This window comes from Halichoerus grypus, chromosome 4 (genome assembly GCF_964656455.1).
Source record: "Halichoerus grypus chromosome 4, mHalGry1.hap1.1, whole genome shotgun sequence".
NCBI lineage: Eukaryota > Metazoa > Chordata > Mammalia > Carnivora > Phocidae > Halichoerus > Halichoerus grypus.
The window spans coordinates 123,633,487-123,649,340 of record NC_135715.1 but is presented as its reverse complement, the minus strand read 5'-3'; the positions used below and the strand labels follow the sequence as shown (position 1 = coordinate 123,649,340).

At 36.8% G+C, this 15,854-nt stretch overlaps 1 protein-coding gene across 23 annotated transcripts in view; it reads left to right on the top strand.

Moving 5' to 3' along the window:
- Window positions 1-15,854, top strand: part of BAZ2B (bromodomain adjacent to zinc finger domain 2B) — a 381,813-nt gene that overhangs the window by 104,886 nt on the left and 261,073 nt on the right. The gene's annotated exons all lie outside the window — the stretch shown is intronic.

Genomic DNA, 15,854 nt, shown 5'->3' with positions numbered 1-15,854 from the left:
TGAGCACCCTGGGGATGCAGCTGCAGCATGCAGCCCACTCAGGGGGACAGAGCTTTTGTTGAATTACTGAGTGATGAAATTAAGGAGGAAGGGAAGAGGCAGAAGCATAAGTCCCTTCCCAAGGTGGCTGGAAGTTGGGAGCTGGAAGTGAATGGGACAGAAGCCAAAGTAGTGGGGAAAGTTGCTAGAGAAAAGATCATTCATTGTCACTTTCAACATTAACAATAGCATCCTGCCAACATTTGAAGGAGAGGAGGAGCCTTCCTAAGGGCAGAGGGTTGAAGAACAGGAGCCTGAATTGACGTCCACTCCCAATTTCATGGTTGAAGTTATAAAGAATGGTAGCAAGAAGGCCCTGCTGCTGGACTGTCACTATCCAGAAGATGAAGTTGGGCAAGGAGAGGAGGACAAGAGTGATATTTTCTCCAGGGAAATGAGCGTTCAGTCCATTGGCGAGCCTGAGGGGAAGTACGCTCAACACCGATCACTTGGCTTAGACTTTATATGACCCCCTGCATGGATTTCCTGGCAGGCTGAGGGGTGGACAACACTTTTGCAGTTAAGTTGGTGGAGCTCAGCACAGCCCTGGAGCATCAGGAATACATTACTTTTCTTGAAGATCTCAAAAGTTTTTGTCAAGAGTCAGTAGAGCATACAAGACATTGAACATCTTAAATTTATGGCAGGTTTTGCTTTGGCCAGGGAGCACACCTATTCTGAAGCCAGACACGCACATACTTTGGGATGGTTTTCATTGTAATATCATGGAAAATAATTCAAATTTAAATTACTTCCATTGCTCTCTTATTTACTATTCATTTATTCTCTACAAATCTGTTGTTCCTAGATTTTTGTATAACATAATGCTGGACAATAAAATTGGTTTATCTCCTTCCTCAAAAAAAAAAGAAAGAAAGAAAAATCGAAATATTCCAAGAATTACCAAAATGTGACACAGAGACACAAAGTGAGCAAATGTTGTTGGGAAAATGGTGCCAATAGCTTGCTCAAGGCAAGGTTGCCACAAACCTTCAATCTGTAAAAGCACTCTCTGTGAAGTGCAATGGAGCACCAAACAACTGTATTCCCGAAAAGGCAGTGTTTTTGTTTTTGAAGAACTTTTTTTTTTTTTTAGATTTTATTTATTTATTTATTTGAGAGAGAGAGAGAGAGAGTGGGGCAGAGGGAGGGGCAGAGAGGGAATCCTCAAGCAGACTCCACACTGAGCACAGAGCCCGACTTAGGGCTTGATCTCACGACCTGAGACAAAAATCAAGAGTCGGAAGCTCAACCTCCTGAGCCACCCAGGTGCCCTTGTTTTCAAGGAACTTTTACTTGTGTTCTATTGAGTGGGTGATTAGCAGTAGCTGCTTTTTGCCAGGTGTCTTTTCTTATAGTATTGTCTCTTTCACTCTTTTTTTAAGATTTTATTTTCTCTGCACCCAATGTGGGGCTCAAACTTAACAACCCCGAGATCAAGAGTTGAATGCTCTACCAACTGAGCTAGCCAGGTGCCCCTTAGTGTTGTCTTTAAATCAAGTTCACTCTAAGGTTTGAGAAATGTTTCTTAGATTACATGCTTTTTAGGCTCCAATCTTATATAATAATGGTCTTTGAACTGTTTTTCTGGGTTTTATTTGTTTTTGTTTTGTTTTGTTTTAGCTGTTTTGATTATGCTTCCCTAACAGTAAAAATGTTTTGGAGCATAGATCACCTATATATGTGTATGTGTGTGTGTGTGTATTTATGAATTATATAAAATATATATATTTGTTTATGAATTATATAAGTTTACTAATATTCTAATATATTATGTAGGATATATGATATACTAATAAGTAAAATGAAAATAAGATGAGGTAAAGATGATATAAATGATATCTTAAAATATTTTGCTAAAAATTAAGGCTTTAAGTTATGAGCCAGTTTCTCAAAGTGTACTGGACACTTAGGATGATAGTTGTTAACAATAATAAGATATCCACATTACAAGTAATTTATTGTTAAATTCTTTATTATTTTTGGCAGAGATCATCCTCCCCCCCACCCCACCATAATGTGGCTGATAACTAGGAGCAAAAGCATCAGCTTTGGCATTTTTCTGTCATTTCTTGTGATTCTGTTACTTGTATTATACTCTATCTTGGTCTGTTTTGGCTAACAGAATACCATAGACTGGGTGGCTTATAGACAATAGAAATTTATGTCTCACAGTTTTGGAGGCTAGGAAGTCTAAGATAAGATGCTGGCAGAATCCAAGTCTGGTGAGAGCCTGCTTTGTGGTTCATAGACCGTAGCCATCTTACCATGCCGTCACATGTTGGAGGGAGCAGGGAGCTAAGAGGCCCCAATCCCATTCATGAGAGCTCTACCCATGACCTAATCACCTCCCAAAGGTCCTCTCTTCTAATCGTAACACACTGGGAGTTTAGAATTTCAACATAAAATTTGGGGGGTAGACACACATTCACACCATAGCATATTCATGTTTTGTTTTGTTTTGTTTTGGTAGAAATGTTTTTAAGCCCCTCTTGTGAAATTTAGTTTAAAATAGTCAATAATACCCACTTTACCATTGACGTATATATTGTGATTCTGGACAATATGCTGACCAAATGAATACGGATACCACTATGAGTTCTTCTACAATGTGGAATTCACTTCCTACAGGATAGCTTGGGTACCATATGGGATGCACAATTGTCTAATATTCAACCCTGTGGGTGGTGCCAGTCTCAATCCACACATAAAATTTTGGTGTTAGTAGTTGGAAAAATTTTCTTATTTTTTCCCAATAAAAATTGGACACTTTCTGGTTTTTTCCTACACTTAAATAGATTGTTTAGTCTTTTGTGTTTATGTATATCTCCCTAAGATAGAGTGGCTAAATGTATTAAATCTTTACTTATATTTGAAGAACTGATTTCATATTAAATTTTAAATTTTACATATATTTTAATTTTTAGTTTTAGAGATGTGCAGCAACTATTTAAAGTAGTTGATTTACTTGCAAATAAAGTTGAACACAAAATTAAGCAGGGGTTCTCAGAGGAGAATTATTCACCAAGGGGACATTTTCAAATATGTAGGATGTTTTGATTTTTCACAATGATTGAAGGGAGGCACTGACAGAGAGGGCAGGGCCAGCAATGCTAGCCATCAGCAAGGTTTGAAGAAGCCTCACCCCGATTAAGAATTGTCCCGTCCAAGATATGAGTAGCGTCTCTAAAACAGCGAAAATCCTATTTTGGAGTTGTTATTTCTTAAGATGACTCATAATTAATTCATAGATATATCTAATATTTTTTATGCTGTGGATTAAAATTAAAGCTTATTTAAATATGTTTATATAATGACAAGGTGTAGCTATCAAAGATATTTTCCTTTTACTGGCATTTTTTTTTTCGATCATGCTATACTGCATACCATTCCCTGCAGCATTGAACAACTACTGTTGGTAATTCATTTGGCTGAGTGCTGAGAGTGTAGACATGCATAACACTGTTACTTTTCTCTCTGTTCACAGGCTAGCAGGGGGAAACAGTCATGTAAATTACAATAAAGAGTGATAAGTACATCAGAAGAATTAGATTTAATGTAAAGAGGTAGCTCTGAGAAATTGGGTACTATTTTAGGGAGAAAGTCAGCATATTGTTATACCCTGAGGGCAAGGACCACATTTTATCATCTAAAAGTTACACGTTTACAACAAGCACTGGACCTTAAAATTGGTAATATCATCATAGATTATAGTGATTAAACAAGTTGAAATCTTAACACATTTTTGAAGAATTAATTGAAGTATGTTCACGTGGGCAAAGTGGTAAAGTACACTGCTAGCAAATAATGTTGGAAGATCAGGCTGACAAGTGATGAAGAAACCTGCAGGTGATGCGACATCATTAATGTGGGCTTTTTTTAAGTTAAGTTTTTAGGAGGAGAGAGACATGATAAGATTTAGTCAGATTTCAGTTTTAGAAAAGTATCTGGGGGCGCCTGGGTGGCTCAGTCGGTTAAGCGTCTGCCTTCGGCTCAGGTCATGATCCCAGGGTCCTGGGATCGAGTCCCACATCAGGCTCCCTGTTCTGCGGGGAACCTGCTTCTCCCTCTCCCACTCCCCCTGCTTGTGTTCCCTCTCTTGCTGTATCTCTCTCTGTCAAATAAATAAATAAAATCTTTAAAAAAAAAAAAAAAAAAAGAAAAGTATCTGTACTGGCATTGTGGAAGGAGGAGAGGGATGCTATCTTTTCTTAGTAATGAACTTCAACGTATAAAATCTTATAGGATCAAAATTTTAACTGAACATCTAAATTCAAGCTTTTTTCCTCTAGTATTTCAAGTTTTATTTAAATTTTAGTTAACATATAGTGTAATATTAGTTTCGAGAGTGGAATTTAGTAGTTCGTCACATATATATAACACCCAGTGCTCATCACAAGTGCCTCCTTAATATCCATCACCCATTTAGTGCATCCCCTCTAAATTCAAGCTTTTATACATTAATTTATATTATTTAGTTTTAGAGTTTATATTATGCCAGTCTATTTTATGTAGAATAATTTTAATTTTTCACTATATTTTTAGTTATTCTTACGATATGTTATTAAGTTTTTTAATGTTCAAAATGACCAATTTAGGGGCGCCTGGGTGGGTCAGTCTGTTAAGTGTCTGCCTTCGGCTCAGGTCATGATCCCAGGGTCCTAGGGTCAAACCCAGCACTGGGCTCCCTGCTCAGCTGGGAGCCTGCTTCTCCCTCTGTGTCTCCCCCTGCTCATGCTCTCTCTCTTTCTCTCTCAAATAAATAAATAAAACAAAACAAAAAAACCCCAAATGACCAATTCATATATACCAGTAATATTTGGATATATAACAGGGAGAATAATTAGTGATCTCGCTTAATTTTTTTTTAAAGATTTTATTTATTTGAGAGAGAGAGGGCACATGAGAGGGGTGAGGGTCAGAGGAAGAAGCAGACTCCCTACTGAGCAGGGAGCCCGATGTGGACTAGATCCTGGGACTCCAGGATCATGACCTGAGCCAAAGGCAGTCACTTAACCAACTGAGCCACTGAGGCGCCGCTTAAATTTCTTTTTTTTTAAGTTAGAAATTTATAAGCTTGAAGTTGATTAATTGGTTCAACTGAAGATTAGTTAACGCTTTTTTTTTTTTTGAGAGAGAGTGCGTGAGCAGGGAGGGGCAGAGTGGATCTTAAGCAGGCTACACACCCAGCGCAGAGCCCAACATGGGGCTCAATCTCATGAACCTGAGATCATGACCTGAGCCGAAGGCAGATGCTTAACCAACTGAGCCACCCAGGCACCCCAAAAAGATTATTTTTAAGTAAGCATTCAGGCAGCAAGCAAGTCACAGCTGACAAAACTTCTGAGAGAGATGTGGAAAACTTGAAAGAAGTTTGATTGCTGCCATTAAGCACAGGGACAAAGTCCTAGTCATTTATTTATTATTTATATTTTTAAAGATTTATTTATTCATTTTAGAGAGAGAGGAGAGAGAGCAAGAGTTGGGAGAGGGGCAGAGGGAGAGAGAATCTCTAGCAGACTCCCCACTGAGCGCAGTGTCCAACCTGGGGCTCCCTCTCATGACCTTAGTTCGTGAACTGAGCTGAAATCAAGAGTTGGATGCTTAATTGACTGAGCCACCCAGGCACCCTAGTCTTCATCATTTAATGAGGGCATCACTGTATTACAGTTATAAAATTAATATGTAGGAAATATCTAATTGATTTTGTTAGATGATTCTGAGTATCAGGAAAAATACTCTTATTTAAGGAGGAAGGGAAAGTATGTTAACCATCTTAACTAGCATATTTCTAGTATGGATACTTAAATTTTTAAAAATGACTTCTAACCATTGTTTGCCAAATTTACAGTAACAGAAACTTCTTATCCAATGCAGTTGGAGGTGATAGCTGTTCATTTAATCAAAACAGTTAAAATGGGAAATCATTACAAAGATATATATATATACACACATATATACATATAAATGTAAACATTTAATAACCCAAAACTTTCACATTCGTGATTTTTTTTTTTTTTTTAAAGATTTTTTATTTATTTATTTGAGAGAGAGAGAGAGAATGAGAGACAGAGAGCATGAGAGGGAGGAGGGTCAGAGGGAGAAGCAGACTCCCTGCCGAGCAGGGAGCCCGATGCGGGACTCGATCCCGGGACTCCAGGATCACGACCTGAGCCGAAGGCAGTTGCTTAACCAACTGAGCCACCCAGGCGCCCCTCATTTGTGATTTTTTTAAAAAAATCTGTTTGGGGGGGTGAATTTATACTTTTTTATTTGAGGATGGATTCTTTAAGTGGAAATCATTGTGTCTTTACTGCACCCACACCTCCAAATTCTTTAAAGTGAAATAACCTAGATTCTTACAAAGCTTTCTGGGTGCAGAGTCCCTGTATATTTTTATGATATCTTCTGTCAATATGTATGCTTGTCTGCTTGTCTTACCTAGTCTAATTAACAGTAACTTTAAGAAAACATTTTTATCAAGTTTTTCAGAAACATTCGATTTTCAGGGAAATAACCTTTCTTTTTGCACTAATTTCATTATGTTATAATTAATGAAATTACATGAAAATAGTATCAAATATTACTAGCCTTTTTAAAAAAAGATTTTTTTAAAGATTTTATTTATTTATTTGACAGAGAGAGAGTGAGAGACCTCAAGCAGGGGGAGAGGGAGAATCAGGCTCCCGGCTGAGTAGGGAGCCTGACCTGGGGCTCCATTCCAGGACTCTGGGATCACAACCTGAGCCGAAGGCAGAGGCTTAACTGGCTGAGCCACCCAGGCACCCCCCACAAAAGATTTTATTTTTATTTATTTTTGAGAGAGAGCGAAAGCATGAGGGGTGGTGCAGAGGGAGAAGGAGAAGCAGGCTCCCCGCTGAGCAGGGAGCCTGATGCAGGGCTTGATCTCGGGACCCTGGGATCATGACCTGAGCCAAAGGCAGACGCTTAACCGGCTGAACCACCCAGGCGCCCCAAATATTACTAGCCTTTTTTTTTTTTAAAGATTTTATTTATTTATTTGACAGAGAGAGAGAGCACAAGTATGCAGAGAGGCAGGCAGAGGGAGAGGAAGAAGCAGGCTCTCCACTGAGCAGGGAGCCCGACGTGGGGCTCGATCCCAGAACTCTGGGATCATGACCTGAGCTGAAGGCAGCCGCTTAACCAACTGAGCCACCCAGACGCCCCCAAATATTACTAGCCTTAATACGTTTCAGAACAAACAAGATTTCCTAGGCATGCAAATGAAATAGTGGGAGTGAAAATATGATGGCCGACTGGAAAAAGAAAGAAATAATTGCCAATAAGATTTTTGCCTTTGCAAAACTTCTTCATTCCACGTGCCTAGTATTTATTACCCAACCCATCATCAAATCAAATCATATTTGAGAGATATCTCAAAGAGATCTGCCCAGAGGTAGTTCTGGAGGTCAATCCCAGTACACTAACCTTTCTGCGCTCTCATACTCTAGCCTGCGGTTTTATTAGATGGATGTAATTCCTTTTGTTTTCCTATAGTTGCTTCATATTACCCACGTCTCCCTTTTGCATCATCATGTTTCCCTTTCTTGGATTATTACCACAACATACTCGGTAAATAAGATCCTTCTTTTCATTTTCTTCATTACTGCCATAAATTCTCTGCTTTTCACTCAGTGGAATTTTATTTGCTACCTATAATATTCTGCTACCATTTTTTTAAAAATATTTGAGAGAGAGCACGAGGTCAGGAGGGGCAAAGAGAATCCAAGCAGACTCCCCGCTGAGCAGAGCACCTGCGGTGGGGCTCAAGCCTGCTGTGAGGCTCAATCTCCAGACCTTGAGATCACAACCAGAGCTAAAACCAAGAGTTGGACATTTAAGCGACTGAGCCACCCAGGCGCCCCTCTCCTGCCATTCTTTCTTGATCTGGCTTTAGTCATGCTTTTGCTTCAGAACAACTCCACAAAACTGTTCTTGTCAGTGTCCCTGATGACCTCTGTGACTTCAGTCAGTTCTCAATTCTCACTTTCTTGACTAAACCTGTTGCATTTAACAAAGTTTATCACTCTGTCCTCCTTTAAACTTTCTTTTCCTTTCCCCTCCACAATTTCATATTTTGTTTTTCCTCCTAGTTTTCTGTTTTCCCTTTCTTTGCTGGTTTCTCTTCAAGTTTCCACCCATACCCCAGGCCTCACTCCTTGCACAACTTCTGTTCTTTCACTATAACTGTCTTGGTGAAATAATTCAACACCCTGGATTTAGATAGCATTGAGATGCTAATGACTCCCAAAGTTGCTTATTCCATTTTTTAAGCAGATTTTTTTTCTATTGAGGTATAATTGATGACTAACATATTTAATAGTATGATGTGAATAATATGATGTGAAATAATCATCCCATTAAGTCTGGTTAACATCTATCACCACACATAGTTACAAATTTTTTTTCTTGTGGTGAGAACTTTTAAGATATATTCCCTTAGCAACTTTAAAATATGCAATATAATTTACTATCCATGTTACCATGCTCTACATTACATCTCATGACTTATTTCTTTCATAACTGGAAATTTGTAACTTTTTTTTTTTTTTGAGATTTTTATTTATTTGACAGACACAGTGAGAGAGGGAACACAAGCAGGGGGAGTGAGAGAGGGAGAAGTAGGCTTACCGCGGAGCAGGGAGACCAATGCGGGGCTCGATCCCAGGACTCTGGGATCACAACCTGAGCCAAAGGCAGACGCTTAATGACTGAGCCACCCAGGCGCCCCGGAAGTTTGTAACTTTTGACCTCTTCACCCATTTCACCTGTTCTCCCACTCCTGGGTCTGGTAACCGTCAATCTATTCTCAGTATGTATGTATGTATGAGCTGCATTTCTTTTTCTTTCTTTCTTTTTTTTAGATTTTCTACATATAAGTGAGATCATATGGTATTTTTCTTTCTCTGACTTAGTTCAGTTAGCATAATGCCCTTAAGGTCCATCCATTTTGTCACAAATGGCAATATTTCTATTTTATGGCTGAGTAATACTTCATTGTACACACGTACATTTTCCTTATCCATTCATGCATCAATGCATACTTTGGTTGCTTCTTGACTATTGTAAATAATGCTGCAATAAACATATATATCTGGGGGTGAGAGTTAGTATTTTTTATTTTCTTCTAATACCCGGAATCGGAATTGCTAGATCAAAGGGTAGTTCTATTTTTCATTTTTTGAGGAACCTCCATATTGTTTTCAGTAGTGGCTGCACCAGTTTACATTCTTAACCAACAGTGCATGAGGGTTCCCTTTTCTGTACATCTTTGCCAGTACTTGTTATTTCTTGTTTTTTGATAACAGCCATTCTAACAGGTGTGAGGTGCTACCTCATTGTGGTTTTGATTTGCATCATCTTGATGATCATTGATGTTGAGCACCTGTGGACCATCTGCATATCTTCTTGAAAAAATGTCTATTCAGATCCTCTGCCCATTTTTAAATCAGATTGTTTCTTTTTTTGCTACTGAGTTGTAGGAGTTCTTTCTATATTTTGGATGTTAACTTCTTATCAGATATATGATTTGCAAATATTTTCTCCCACTCAGGTTGCCTTTTCATTTTTTTTTTATGATGGTTTCCTTTGCTGTATGGAAGCTTTTTAGTTTGATTTAGTCCTACTTGCTTACTTTTACATTTGTTGCCTTTGATTTTGGTGTCAAATCTAAAAAAATGATTGCTAAGACCAATTGCAAGGAGCTTATGACCTATGTTTTCTTCTAGGAGTTTCAGGTTTTATGTTCAAGTCTTTAATCCATTTTGAGTTGATTTTTGTATATGATGTAAGATAGTGATCCAGTTTCTTTCTTTTGCATGTAGCCATCAAGTTTTCCCAATACCACTTATTAAAGAGATTGTCCTTTCCCCATTGTTTATTCTTGCCTCCATTGTCACAAATTAGTTGATTGTATATGCATGGGTTTATATCTGGGCTTTCTATTTTGTTCCATCGATCTTTGTGTCTTGGTTTGTTTTTATGCCAATACCATACTGTTTCGATTACTGTCGTTTTGTAATATAGTTTGAAATCAGGCAGTGTGATGCCTCCAGCTTTGTTCCTCTTTTTCAAGATTGTTTGGCTATTTGGAGTCTTTTGTAGGTACATACAAATTTTAGGATTTGTTTGTTCTATTTCTGTGAAAAATGCTATTAGAATTTCAATAGGGATTGCACTGAATGTGTAAGTTGCTTTAAGTAGTATGGACATTTTAACAATATTAATTCCTCCAATCTGTAAGAATGGCATGGAATATTTTTTCCATTTATTTGTGTCTTCTTCAGTGTCTTACAGTTTTCAGTGTACAGGTCTTTCACCTCCTTGATTAAATTAATTCCTAGGTTTCTTTGTTTCCTTTTTGATGTAGTTGTAGTTATAAATGGGGTTGTTTTCTTAATTTCTCTTTGTGATAGTTTGTTATTTGTGTATAAAAATTAAACAGCTTTTTGTGTATTGATTTTGTATTCTACAACTTTACTGAATTTATTATTTATTACTTCTAGTAGTTTTTTTTGGTGGAGTCTTTAGGATTTTCTTTCTTTTTTTTTTTAAACTATTTATTTATTTAGACAGAGAGATAGTGAGAGCAGGAACACAAGCAGGGGGAGTGGGAGAGGGAGAAGCAGGCTTCCTGCTGAGCAGGGAGCCCAATGCGGGGCTCGATCCCAGGACCCCAGGATCATGACCTGAGCTGAAGGCGGACGCTTAGGACTGAGCCACCCAAGCGCCCCTAGGATTTTCTATTTTTAGTATCTTGTCATCTGCAAGCAGAGACAGTTTTACTTTTCCATTTCTGATTTGGATGCCTTTTATTTTTCTTTGTTGCCTAACTGGTCTGGCTAGAGCTTCCGGTACTATGTTGAATAAAAATGGGGAGAATTGTCATACTTATCTCTTTCATCTTGTTCCTGATCTTAGAGGAAAAACTTTTAGTTTTTCACAATTGAGAATGATGTTTGTTGTGGGATTGTCATATATGACCTTTATTATGTTGAGGTACATTCGTTTTATACCCATTTTGTTGAGAGTTCTTAATCATAAATGGTTGTTGAATTTTGTCAAATGCTTTTTCTACATCTATTGAGAAAATCATATGATTTCTATCCTTTATTCTATTAATGTGGTGTATTACATGACTGATACATGGATGTTGAAGCATCCATGTATCCCAGGGATAAATCCCACTTGATCATGATGTATGATCATCTTAATATATTATTGATTTTGGTTTGTTAATATTTTGTTGAGGACTTTTGCATTTCTGTTCATCAGATTCATTGGACTGTAATTTTGTTGAAGTGTCCTTGTGTGATTTTGTTATCAGGGTAGTGCTGGTCTCATAAAATGAATTTGGGAATGTTCCCTCCTCCTCTTCTATTTTTTTGAAAGAGTTTGAGAAGGACCTTTTCTTTTTTTTTAATGTAATAAATTTATAAGCCTGGAGTTTTCCCCCCTGAACTCAAGCTCTCATACCAACTGCTTTTTTTGGCACCTATACCTACAGTTTATTAGACATCTCAAATTTAATATTCTGAATGTTAAACTTGAAGGACCAACATTACCCAACTTTAAGATATACAATAAACCTACAGTAATCAAGACAGGGTGGTATTGGCACAAGAATAGACAAATAGATCAATGGAACAGATTGGAAAAGCCAGAAATAGATCTATATCAATATAATCAGTTGATCTTTGACAAAGCAAAGCAATAATAAAATGAAGCAAAGATAGTCTTTTCAGAAAATGGAGCTGTAATAACTGGGCATTCACATGCAAAAATGAATCTAGACACAGACTTTACATCCTTTATAAAAATTAATCTAAAATGAATCACAGACCTAAAATGAAAAAGCAAAACTATAAAACTTCCAGAAGATAACATAGGGTAAAACCTAGATGACTTTGGGCATGGTCATGCCTTTTTAGATATAACACTAAAGCCACGATTTATGAAAGAAGTAATTGTTAACTTCATTAAAATTCAAAACTCTGTCTATGAAAGACAATTACAAGAGAATGAGAAGACAAGACCCAGAATGAGAGAATATATTTGCAAAAGACACACCTGTTAAAGGACCATTATCCAAAGTGTATAAAGAACTCTTAAAACTCAATAATAAGAAAACAAACAAACTAATTTTAAAAGGGGCCAAAGATCTTGACAGCTCACCAAAGAAATCATTATGGCAAATAAACACATGAAAATGCTCTACATCATACATCATCAGGGAAGTTAAAACTAAAACAGTGAGATACTACTGCACACCTATTAGATTGTCCAAAATCTGAAACACTGACAACATCAAATGCTGGAGAGGATGTGGAGCAACAGGAACTCTCATTCATTGCTGGTGGGAATGCAAAATGGTACAGCCACTTTGGAATACAGTTTGGCAGTTTCTTACAAAATTAACCATATTCTTACCATTTTACCCAACATGCTCCTTGGCATTTACTCAAATTATTTGAAAACTTATGTCCACAAAAAAGGTTGACGTTTCAATCATGATTACCAAAACCTGGAAGCAACCCAGATCTCGTTTAGTAGGTGAATGGATAAATAATCCAGAAAGGGACTCTTATTCAGTATTATGAAGAAATGAGTTATCAAGCTATGGAAAGACATATGAGGAACCTTAAATGCATATTACTGAGTGAAAGAAGATAATCTGAAAAGGCTGCAGACTGTATGATTCCAAACATATGACATTCTGGAAAAGGCAAAACTGGGCATAGTAAAAAGATCAGTGTTTGTCAGAGGTTCAAAGGGTAGGAGGGAGGAATTAGGTGCAGCACAAAGGATTTTAGGGCAGTAAAATTAATCTGTATGATATTATATTGGTAGATGCATGTCATTATATATTTGTCCACACCCATAGAATGTATAATATCAAGAGTGAACCCTAATGTAAAGTATGGACTTTGCATGATAGTGATGTGTTAGTGTTGGTTCATAAATTTTAACAAATGTGCCACTTTGATGGAGCATGTTGATAACAGGTATACATTTGTGGGGCCAGGGAAATCTCTATCATCCTATCAATTTTGTGAACTTAAAACTACTCTGAAAAATAAAATCTGTAAAAGCAAGCAAGCAAGCAAGCAACCAACCAACCCATATGACTTAGAGTCTTTGCAGTAGCCTAAAAGACCCCACATGATCTTTCTTATAGCCCCTTACCAGTCTCATGTCACTTCTTACTACATTTCCTGTAGTTACCCTGGGCCAGCTACATTAGACTCCTTGGTGTGTCTTGTATACATAACAAGTAGACTCTTGCCTTAAAACATTTGCATTTGCTTTTCCTTCAAATAACCTTATGGATTGTTCTCAGCTCTTTCAAACCATTGCTCCAAAGTATTCTTTTGTACGGCACCCTAACCAAAATTGCAAACCCTCCACCCTGCACTCCCTATCCCTTTTTTTGTTGTATTTTTTCCCTTGGCACTTATGACCTTCAAATATTTTTATTGTAGTTTTCTCTCCTAAAGAATGAAAGAATTATTTTTTGTTTTTCTTTCTACCAATGAATAACATCTAGACAGGACTTGGCACATAGTAGACCCTGAATATGTTTTTTGTGTGGGTGGAATAAATGAATCTCATTGTACTATTACACTTGATTTACTTGTCTTCATTCCACTAGACTCTATGCTTCCTGAGAGGCAAGTGCTACAACTTCTGTGTCTGTTTCTTCAGTATTTAGCACACGTGGTTGTATTACATTTGTTCAATTTATAAAAGAATATACTCATTTTATACAGGTATGATCATAACAAAATTACACATTGGAATTTTTTCCCTTATGTTTATAGGTACTTTTTTGGTTGCTATGTATTCTACATAATTATACACATTACTTTGTTAAGTTAACTTTCAAAATTCTTGTGAAAAGTAGGCAAGTCATAAAATAACATTGAAACATTTTCTTGAGTTGCTATTTAGTCATTTATTTAACTATTGACTATTATGAGCATTTAAGTTTTTTAACTTGTATTTTTTTTTAAAGATTTCATTTATTTATTTGAGAGTGAATGAGAGAGAGAGAGAGAGAGCACAAGCAGGGGGAGTCAGAGGGAGAGAGAGAAGTAGGCTTCCTGCTGAGCCCGGAGCCGGATGTGTGGGGCTCCATCCCAGGATCCTGAGTCTGTGACCTGAGCTGAAACCAAGAGTCGGATGCTTAAGAGCTGAGCCACCCAGGTGCCCCCAGAAAGATAAATATTTAAGACCTTTTAAAGATACATTTAAGATCATTTAAAGATACACTTAAGTCTATCAGTTAAATGTATTCCCCTTTGACTCTGCCAATTGCCATTTCCAGAATCACTCAAAAAGTTTGCTGTGTATTCTTTTAGACCTTTTTTATGCATATGACTACATATATATACAAAAGCTAAATTAACAAAAACTAGTTGATATATGTATTATTCTGTAGTTTATCTTTTTTATCTTGGGTCCCAGAAATCTACTGTGTCAATATATAAAATGTGTTCTTTGTAAAAATCACGCTATGATGTATAATCTTTTAATTATTCCTCTATTGACAGACATTTAGTTTGTCTAATTATGAGAAATGGTGAGTTACACAAAGTTAAATATTTTCTTTTCTGCAGTACGGTGCTTAGGATTCTTCAGAGAAGGTAAATGGTATGCAGAATTTCCTGAACTTGTTTTACCAATAGAACCTTTATTTTCATGGAGCATATAATTCTTCCAAAGATATATCACTGATGCTGCATTAGATATATTTGGAGCTCTAGTCAGTCTTCTTGTTTTACTTATAGTGAAATTGAGACTAAATTAAATGGAAAATTGGAACCATACTCTCAGTTTCTTGACTGTTTTTCCATGTTGCTCCTGATGCTTTGAATTTAATCTTCATTTAATACTTTTTCCTGAATTCAAATAGGAAAGTTATGCACTAGGATTTTTCATAAGGGAAAAAATAGTTTTCATGTGTTGATACTAGGAAAAGTTAACGCTTGTATGTTTTTAGGTTTTTCTTTATATCATTATGGGATATCTTGGTAGGTAATTAGTGACAAGTGAAGACAAGTAAGGTTTCAACTAGTTTGATACAACTTTTCTTTCTTTTGTAAAAAAGATTTTATTTATTTATTTATTTATTTATTTATTTATGTAGAGCGAGAGAGAGCTGGGGGAGGGACAGAGGGAGAGGAAGAAAGAGAATCTCAAGCAGACTCTGCACTGAGTGGGGTTCCCAAAGCAGGGCTTGATCTCAAGACCCTGAGCATCATGACCTGAGTTGGAATCAAGAGTCGGACACTTAACCAACTGAGTCATTGAGGCCCCTCTCGATACAGCTTTTCTTAAATAACTTAAAGTCCTCTGACATAAATGAACTAGTTCCTTTCTCATGTTTGAATAATTCTTTCAATTACTTTCAGAGTCACTTGAAAAGCAGTATTAAGTTTCATCGTGCCTAGTAAATTTCTTAGCTATTTCTTTTGCCTTTCTCTTCCTCATTCAGGTTACTAGTTTTATTTTTTGCAGTATTTAGGAGGACTCTAGTCATAATTTTAGATATGTTTTATAATAGAGATACTGTTGAATCTTTTTGCCATAATTGGTCTTACTTTTGCCTTTTCCTGAGTTGTCAAGTTCTTCTAATCTTAGGGTATAATTCAAAGTATGTTTTCTTTTGCTCACGTAATGTTTGCTTGGATCAGTTATTTTGTGCAATGAAAACAGTCATTGGAGGAAGAATTGATATTCCTCTTTTAGTTCTGTAATTGTTTTTTAAAGTAATGCATAGTCCTATAGAAAGT